Below are 7,496 nucleotides of genomic sequence, written 5' to 3' on the forward strand. Positions count from 1 at the left end.
GACAAGTAAAAGCCATGCTTCAAGCAACCCGAGGCTCCAGGAGAACCGCTGGAGAGAAGGACGAGGCAAAGGAAAGCGCCGACAGATGCAAGCTGGGGAGCCATCTGCATGTGTCTGGGCCCCAGCCTGCTGGCCACTTAGGTGCTTTCCCCTCTTTTCCTGACTTCTTTTACTGAACAGGCTGCCACCAGACAACTGGAGAGCTTGGCAGGGTTCCGGGAATCTGTACCAATGCCACACCTCCCAAGGGCAGAGCCCACACTGGTGGTGCCTGCACAGGGCAGGGCGACGTGGCCTCTGACTGATGTGAGCACGCTAGCACCAGCCGGTGTGTTCTCATTCCAGGGAGTCAGGGGGCCTGAATCCAAATCCCATCTTTGTGTAGCTTTGGCCCTTTAGCAAGTCCCATCAGCTCTCTGAGCCCAGATCTATGTGAGTAGTATTATGAATGTGTGTGTTGCACTCGGTAGGCCTGAGACCCTCCCGCACTGGTGGGTGTGCATTCGAAACCCTGTCTCTGGGCCTCCTTAGAGGCAGCACCACCTGGCAGGATTAGCACCTGAAGAGCAGTTTCTCACTACCAGCACCTCTCACACCCTGATTCGCTTTTGAAAAATTAGTTTTTGGACTCCTATACACCACTGTGACCAAGATTGCTGCAACAGTGACCTCGCCAGCTCCCAGCACCCCCTGCAGCCCAGTGGCCTTGCTGCCTCCCCTCAGTCCAGCCTTTCTCAGCTTCCACCCCGAGCCTGCTGTACAGCTGCCACACAGCCCCGAATTTCCAACTCGTCAATGAATCTTTCCCTCTGGGTGTGCTCTTCCTGAGTGACTTGTAACTTCCATTTTTTTCTGGTTTTGCTCTCTAATCTCAAGAGTCACATCCAACAGAATGTTCGTGTTAAAAACAAAAAGGGGGAGGGGTGTGTGTCTTTTTCAGTATTTCTCTGTTAATCAGAATGACTTGGGTTTAAATGAAATGCCTTACCCAGACAGAACTCATTTCGAAGACTAGAGCTGTTCGTTAGAAAGTGAAAGTAGCTGATCATCCTTTTTTATGTGAAGAAACTGGCAAATGATTTAAACCTTTTTCCTCCTGGTAACTTAGAAAAAAATAGCAAAGTTACTTGAAATGTGTCGCCTTTTATTTTTCCCTCCTTGTGCCCAGGATAAAGATGTCATAGAAGCTTTTGTGTCCCACACTCCTGCTAAACTCTTTAGGTAGGAGACGTAATTGGCTTTTTCCTTGAGAGGAGGGTAGTAACAGACTGTGTCTGAGCTATTCTCTTGCAAATCCCGGTGAGTACTGAATAATAAAGTCTGTCTAGCTTCTAGTCTGCAACTCTTCTCTCTTTCCTTTGAACAAGGGCAGTAAGTTGCTCTTTTTCTGCCTGGTTCTGGCGCTGAAAAAATCCAGTAGGTGGCCAAAGAGTCTTTATGAGACTAAAGACAGCTTCAGAGAGCCATTGGACCAGGTTTTAAAAAGAAAAGTGGGCTTGATCTTTGACCAGCAAACAATGCTAGAGGAGTTGAATGGTGCTTCAGGACCCCAGCTTGGGGACAGGTGACATATTTAGGCGAATTACAAACTGACATGTTTGCCTATAGCTCAATTAAGTTCTCAGAATAATCCCTGGAACTGGCACTCAGACGGATGAAGCAAGTACTCAGACCAGAGCTCTCAGCCGGCCTCATGTTAGCCTCATTTCCTAGCATGGTGTCATCCTGTGCATCGCCACAGAAAGCTTCTCAGGTGTTCTCTCTGCAACATGAAGGAACTCTGTCAGCACCACATGAGCCAAACCCCGGGAGTCCCATGGCTGAGAACTTTGCCCTTTGTAAATTACTTTTGTAAAAAATTCTAAGTTGAGGAGCCAGCGATAAGGAAATTGCTCAGCACTGCTTTATGGTTCCAGCATTCAGTGTCCTGTCGTGTCCAATGTTCTTTGAGTTATGAAAAGCTTAAGAAGCAAGCATCACCCTGCTCTCAGTTACCTAGAACTGGCTACGATTGTAAATGAAAGATAGATAGATGATAGATAGATAGATGATAGATAGATAGATAGATAAATAGATAGATAGATAGATAGATAGATGATAGATAGATAGATGATAGATAGATAACAGTAAAATAGTCATTATATAAATTTTACCACTTTAGCTATTTTGGGTGGCATTAAGTACGTTCATATTGTTGTGCAACCATCACCACCATCTTCAGAACTTTCTCATCTTCCCAAACTGAAACTCTGCCCAGTAAATACCAATTCCCCATTCCCTTCCCTCTAGCCACTGGCACCCACCATTCTACTTTCTGTCTATGAATTTGACTACTCTAGGTACCTCATGTAAGTGATCATGCAATATTTGTCCTTCTGTGTCTGCCTATTTTAGCATACTTTCTTCGAGGTTCATCCATGTTGTAGCATTTGTCAGTACTTCATTCCTTTTTAAGATTGAATAATATTTCATTGTACATATACACCACAATTTGTTTATCCATTCATCATCTATAAACATCTAAGTTCCTTCCACTTTTTTGCTGTTGTGAATAATGGACTTCAGAGTCTTTTGGTTAGACATGCAGAAGGGGGATCACTGGATCATGGGGTAACTTTTTAATTTTTTAAGGAACTGCCATACTGTTTTTCATAGAGGCTGTACTATTTTACATTCCCACCAGCAGTACACAAGGATTCCATTTTCTCCATGTCCTTGCCACCAGTTTTTTCTGTTTTTTTATTTTTTATTTTTTTTATACAAGGCACCCTAAAAAGCCTAAGGTGGTTTTGGACAATGGGTGCTTTACGTTGGTGTTTGGTGGTATGCACAGCCGAGCCCCCTGCTGTGTTTCTGTGTGATGGGACAAGGCATGAAGGGGGGCTCCTTGCCCTTTTTGTTTCCTGGAGTCTATAGCTGTAACCGTGTGCTCTGCCTGCTCTAGCTAATCTCAGAGGCTCCTTGGGGCAACTACAAATAAGAAACATGAGATCAGGACTTGCTCTTTGAAAGGAGGTTGTAGTAATTTGGTGTGGGTTAGGGTTCCCTGAAGATCTTTCTTCCAAGCATGTGGTCAGGAGCCAAGGCACTTAATTTGACTGGTCTGCAGAGGGGTGTGCTTTCATCGAAGACTAACTCACCACTGACACATTCTTTCGTTTTTACAAAGATCTTCTACTCCTTCCACTGCTTTTAAAAAGGACACCTATAACAAAAGCACTAGTTTTCTAGGGTAAATGGAAAATTGCAAGGCCTGTTTATCTCAGGTTTATGTTTTAAGTGGAATGATTGCTTTTTAGATGATTTTGAAAATTGTGTCTCTAATCCCAGACTCTGTAATACAAGGAGATAACAGTATCTGTAAGATTATCCACTTAAATTAGTAAAACAAAGTAAAGCAATTACATAAAATTTGGAAAATAAAAAAATATATAACTCATTCCCATTACTGACACTTATTTCTAGTAAATTTCTTTCCAGTCCTTTTTAACTTTTTTTAAAAACAAACAGCTCTAATAACATATATGTATATGTGTATGTATATAATATATATATATATTAAATAAAGCTTCCCAAAAGGATTATATGCCCATTTACAATGCCATTAACAGTACAGCATATGAATGTATTTGCACATTTTATTATATCTTGGTGGACTTTGGGCATTTTTTTCTTATTTAAAGAGAAAAATTAAAAACTACTTTGCTTAATATATATTTCTTTTGTAATTTTTGTTACAAAATATTTTTTCCACTTTTTTTTGTTGTTGTTGTTGTTAATCCATGTCCGAGGATACTTTTCCATTGATTTTTTTTTTTTTAGAGAGAGGTAAGACAGAGAAACATCGATGTGAGTTCTATTGGTTGCTTCCTGCAGGAGCCCCGACCAGGGCACGAGCAAGGGCGGATCCTGCAACCAAGATACATGCCCTTGACCAGAATTGAACATGGGACCCTTTTGGTCTGCAGTCTAACGCTCTATCTGCTGAGCTAACCCTGCTAGGGCTGCTTTTTTATTTTTGACATAGAGATGGTTCATATTTCTTTTTGTTGTTGTTTTGTTTTTAAAGGGCCTTTGGAATTTAGGAGAGAGGCAAGGAAAACACACCTGGGGAAGAGGGTGGGGATGGGTGCAGGCGTGCTCCATAGAGAGCCACTGAGATGGTTCATATTTCTGTGTGGGTAAGCCAGTGATTTTCAACCTTTTCATCTTATGGCACACATAAACTAATTATTACAATTCTGCAGCACACCTAACAATATATTGTTTGCTGATCTGACAAAAAATTGATATAATTATGATTCATTCACACTGGACAGCTATTGTGCTGGTTGTTGTCATTTTTTTAAATTTGACGATCTAAGGGAAAAGAAGTCACTGTCTTGACTAAATAGTCAGGCATTGCAAGTTCGTTTGTTTTTTAAGAAGGCTGTGTATTTATTTATTTACTTATCCTCACCCAAGGATATTTTCCCATTGATTTTTAGAGTGGAAGAGAGAGGGAAAGATAGAGAGAAAGATCGATGTGAAAGAAACACATTGACTGGTTGCCTCCTGCACACGGTTGCCTCCTTGACCAGGACCTGGTCCGCGGAGGAGGATTCTGTCTTTGACCAGAATCGAACCCAGGATCCTTCGATGCTCTATCCACTGAGCCAAATCGGCTAGGGTAGGCATTGCATGTTTTAAAAATTCTTGCAGCACACCAGTTGAAAATCACTGGGTTAAGCTATTTATGGTTTTTCTTTTTTTCTGTATTGTTGAAAGCATTACAGATGTCCCCTTTTCCCCCCACATTGACCCCCTCCAACCATCACCACCCCCCAGGCCTTCACTGCACTGTCGCCTCTGTTCATTGGTTATGCATACATGCAAAAAGTTCTTTGGTTTATGAATTTTCTTTTTGTTGTTTCTTTAATTCCTAATTTTATATAGTCTACTAGAGGCCTGATGCACGAAATTCTTGCAAGAGTAGGTCTTCCTTCCCCCGGCTGCTGGCACTGATTCCCTCTGGCACCCAGGACCTGGGCTTCCCTTGGCCACCCACAGGCACTCAGGACCCCGACTTCCCTCACAGCCCCGGCTTCGCCTGGAAGGACAGCTGGTCTAATTAGCATATTATGCTTTTATTATTATAGATTCCTTATTTGCATTCATGTTTTAAAATTTCTTTCACCTCCAGTGGTATGATACATTTCTTTCTTTCTATCAAATTTAAAACATTTAACAAATTTGACAAATTTTGTTTTTGTCCATTTTTAAAAAAATATTTTTTTATTTATTTCAGAGAGGAAGGGAGAGGGAGAGAGAGATAGAAACATCAGTGATGTGAGAGAATCACTGATCAGCTGCTCTTGCACACCCCACACTGGGATTGAGCCTGCCACCTGGGCATGTGCCCTGACTAGGAATTGAACCATGACCTCCTGGTTCAACAGGTTGATGCTCAACCACTGAGCCACGCCAGCCGGGCTTTTTGTCTTATTTTTCTGTTTTATTTTTGTTTTTTTTAATATGTTTTATTGATTTTTTACAGAGAGGAAAGGAGAGGGATAGAGAGTTAGAAACATCGATGAGAGAGAAACATCGACCAGCTGCCTCCTGCACACTCCCTACTGGGGATGTGCCTGCAACCAAGGTACATGCCCTTGACCGGAATCGAACCTGGGACCTTGAGTCCACAGGCTGACGCTCTATCCACTGAGCCAAACCGGTTAGGGCTTATTTTTCTTTTTTAAAAATACGTTTCTAACTAGTTAATCCTAAGGAATTTATTTTGTGTATGGTGTGAGATAGGAATTTACCTTGATGTTTTCCCTCAAATTGGTGGCCAGTTATTCCAACAATTACTAATTCCTTCCATCTCTGATGATTATTGGTGCTTTCTTTATCATAAACTAACTTCTAATAAGTATATTAGATAGACCTATTTCTATTTTATCTATTATGTTCTATTAATTATTTGTTTTTTTTCTTGCATAGTCACAGGCTCTTTTAATTATGGACTTATAATAATTTTAATATATGCTACCTCTTTTGCCTATAATTCTTTAGCAAAATTTTCTTTGCTATTATCACCTGTGTGTTTCTTTTAGACACATGTGATAATTTTGTTTTTTCTCTGTATAGTTTATTCAGTTGGGGTTTTGATCAGAATTACATTTAAAATATAAACTAATTTGGAATATACATTTTAAATATAAAAATTTATTCTTCTTATCTAAATTTTGTCTCATCTCTATTTCTTGTTATTTCTATATATATTTAGTTTATGTCTAAGTAGGTTTTTTTCCTTTTATTAGTTGCACCCAAACCTTGTTGAATTTGTTGCTTTGTGAATGGGGTTTTTTAAATTGAACTTTTGTGATGGTTATTGCTTTCATATAGGAAATGTGTATACGTGAGTATTTCAACTATCCACTTTACAGAGCAAAGTATTGAAAAGTACAGTCTGCACAGTCTTTGGATTGGTCAGACTTGGGTTTGAATCCTAGCTCTACTACTTACCAGATGCCTGGCTCTGAGAATACAGTGCTACAGTGTTGGACATAAAGGATTTTAATAAATGATGGGTATAGCTTTTAGATTTCTCTTGAATATAGTTTTCCATTCATTTCTTTGGGGTTTCCTGTTAGTGATATCGTCTATAATTAATGATAATGTAAACTTTTTCTTTCCAATATTTAAATTTCTTTATCTGTTTTATGTCTTACTGCATTGATCAGAAAAGCTTGCAAAACAATGCTAAATAAAATTTCTTTAGGGGAGATTTTTATTCTTATTTTTAAAGGAATTCCTCTAGATTTTCACTATGAAGTATAAGGCTGGCTGTGGTTTGAAATGGATATTGTTTATATGTTGGAGAAATAGATTTAATTTCTTACCTTTTAAATGTTTTTAAATTAGAAATCAGTTATCTTGGAAGGTTCATACAATTTGAACAACTTTATTTACAGATTGCAATATTAACATTAACTAAGAGGAAAGATAGACATTAAGAATCAATCTTATTTTGAATATACAGGTTATTTCTTCTAAAAATACCTGTCTGTCTATGAGGTCTTTATGAGTCCTCTTAATGGATTTGAATACTGAAAATCAGTTAATCTCCTGGGGGGTGAGCCTGTTGTGGTGGGCTGGGAATCTTCCTTTTAATGGCCTAACCACTAGTTTCTTTACATAGAAATATGTACCTTGATTTTATATCTGATTTGGGGCCCACAGGAACCTTTTATCTTTGATTCTTACTTTGAATTCCTATGTATACAAAAACTTGAAACAATTGTTTTAAGTAGAAACTATATTTACATTCTATAAATCTTAAACTAGCTATTCTTCTGGTTAAAGTTTATTGGTATTTTAAAATAACAGTTGTTTTGCCGAAACCGGTTTGGCTCAGTGGATAGAGCATCGGCCTGCGGACTGAAGGGTCCCAGGTTCGATTCCGGTCAAGGGCATGTACCTTGGTTGCGGGCACATCCCCAGTGGGGAGTGTG

General features: G+C 39.5%; 1 pseudogene; it reads left to right on the plus strand.

Moving 5' to 3' along the window:
* Positions 1 to 7,496, plus strand: part of LOC102769805 — a 17,244-nt pseudogene that overhangs the window by 675 nt on the left and 9,073 nt on the right.

The sequence above is a fragment of the Myotis davidii genome, unplaced genomic scaffold, assembly GCF_000327345.1.
Source record: "Myotis davidii unplaced genomic scaffold, ASM32734v1 scaffold80, whole genome shotgun sequence".
NCBI lineage: Eukaryota > Metazoa > Chordata > Mammalia > Chiroptera > Vespertilionidae > Myotis > Myotis davidii.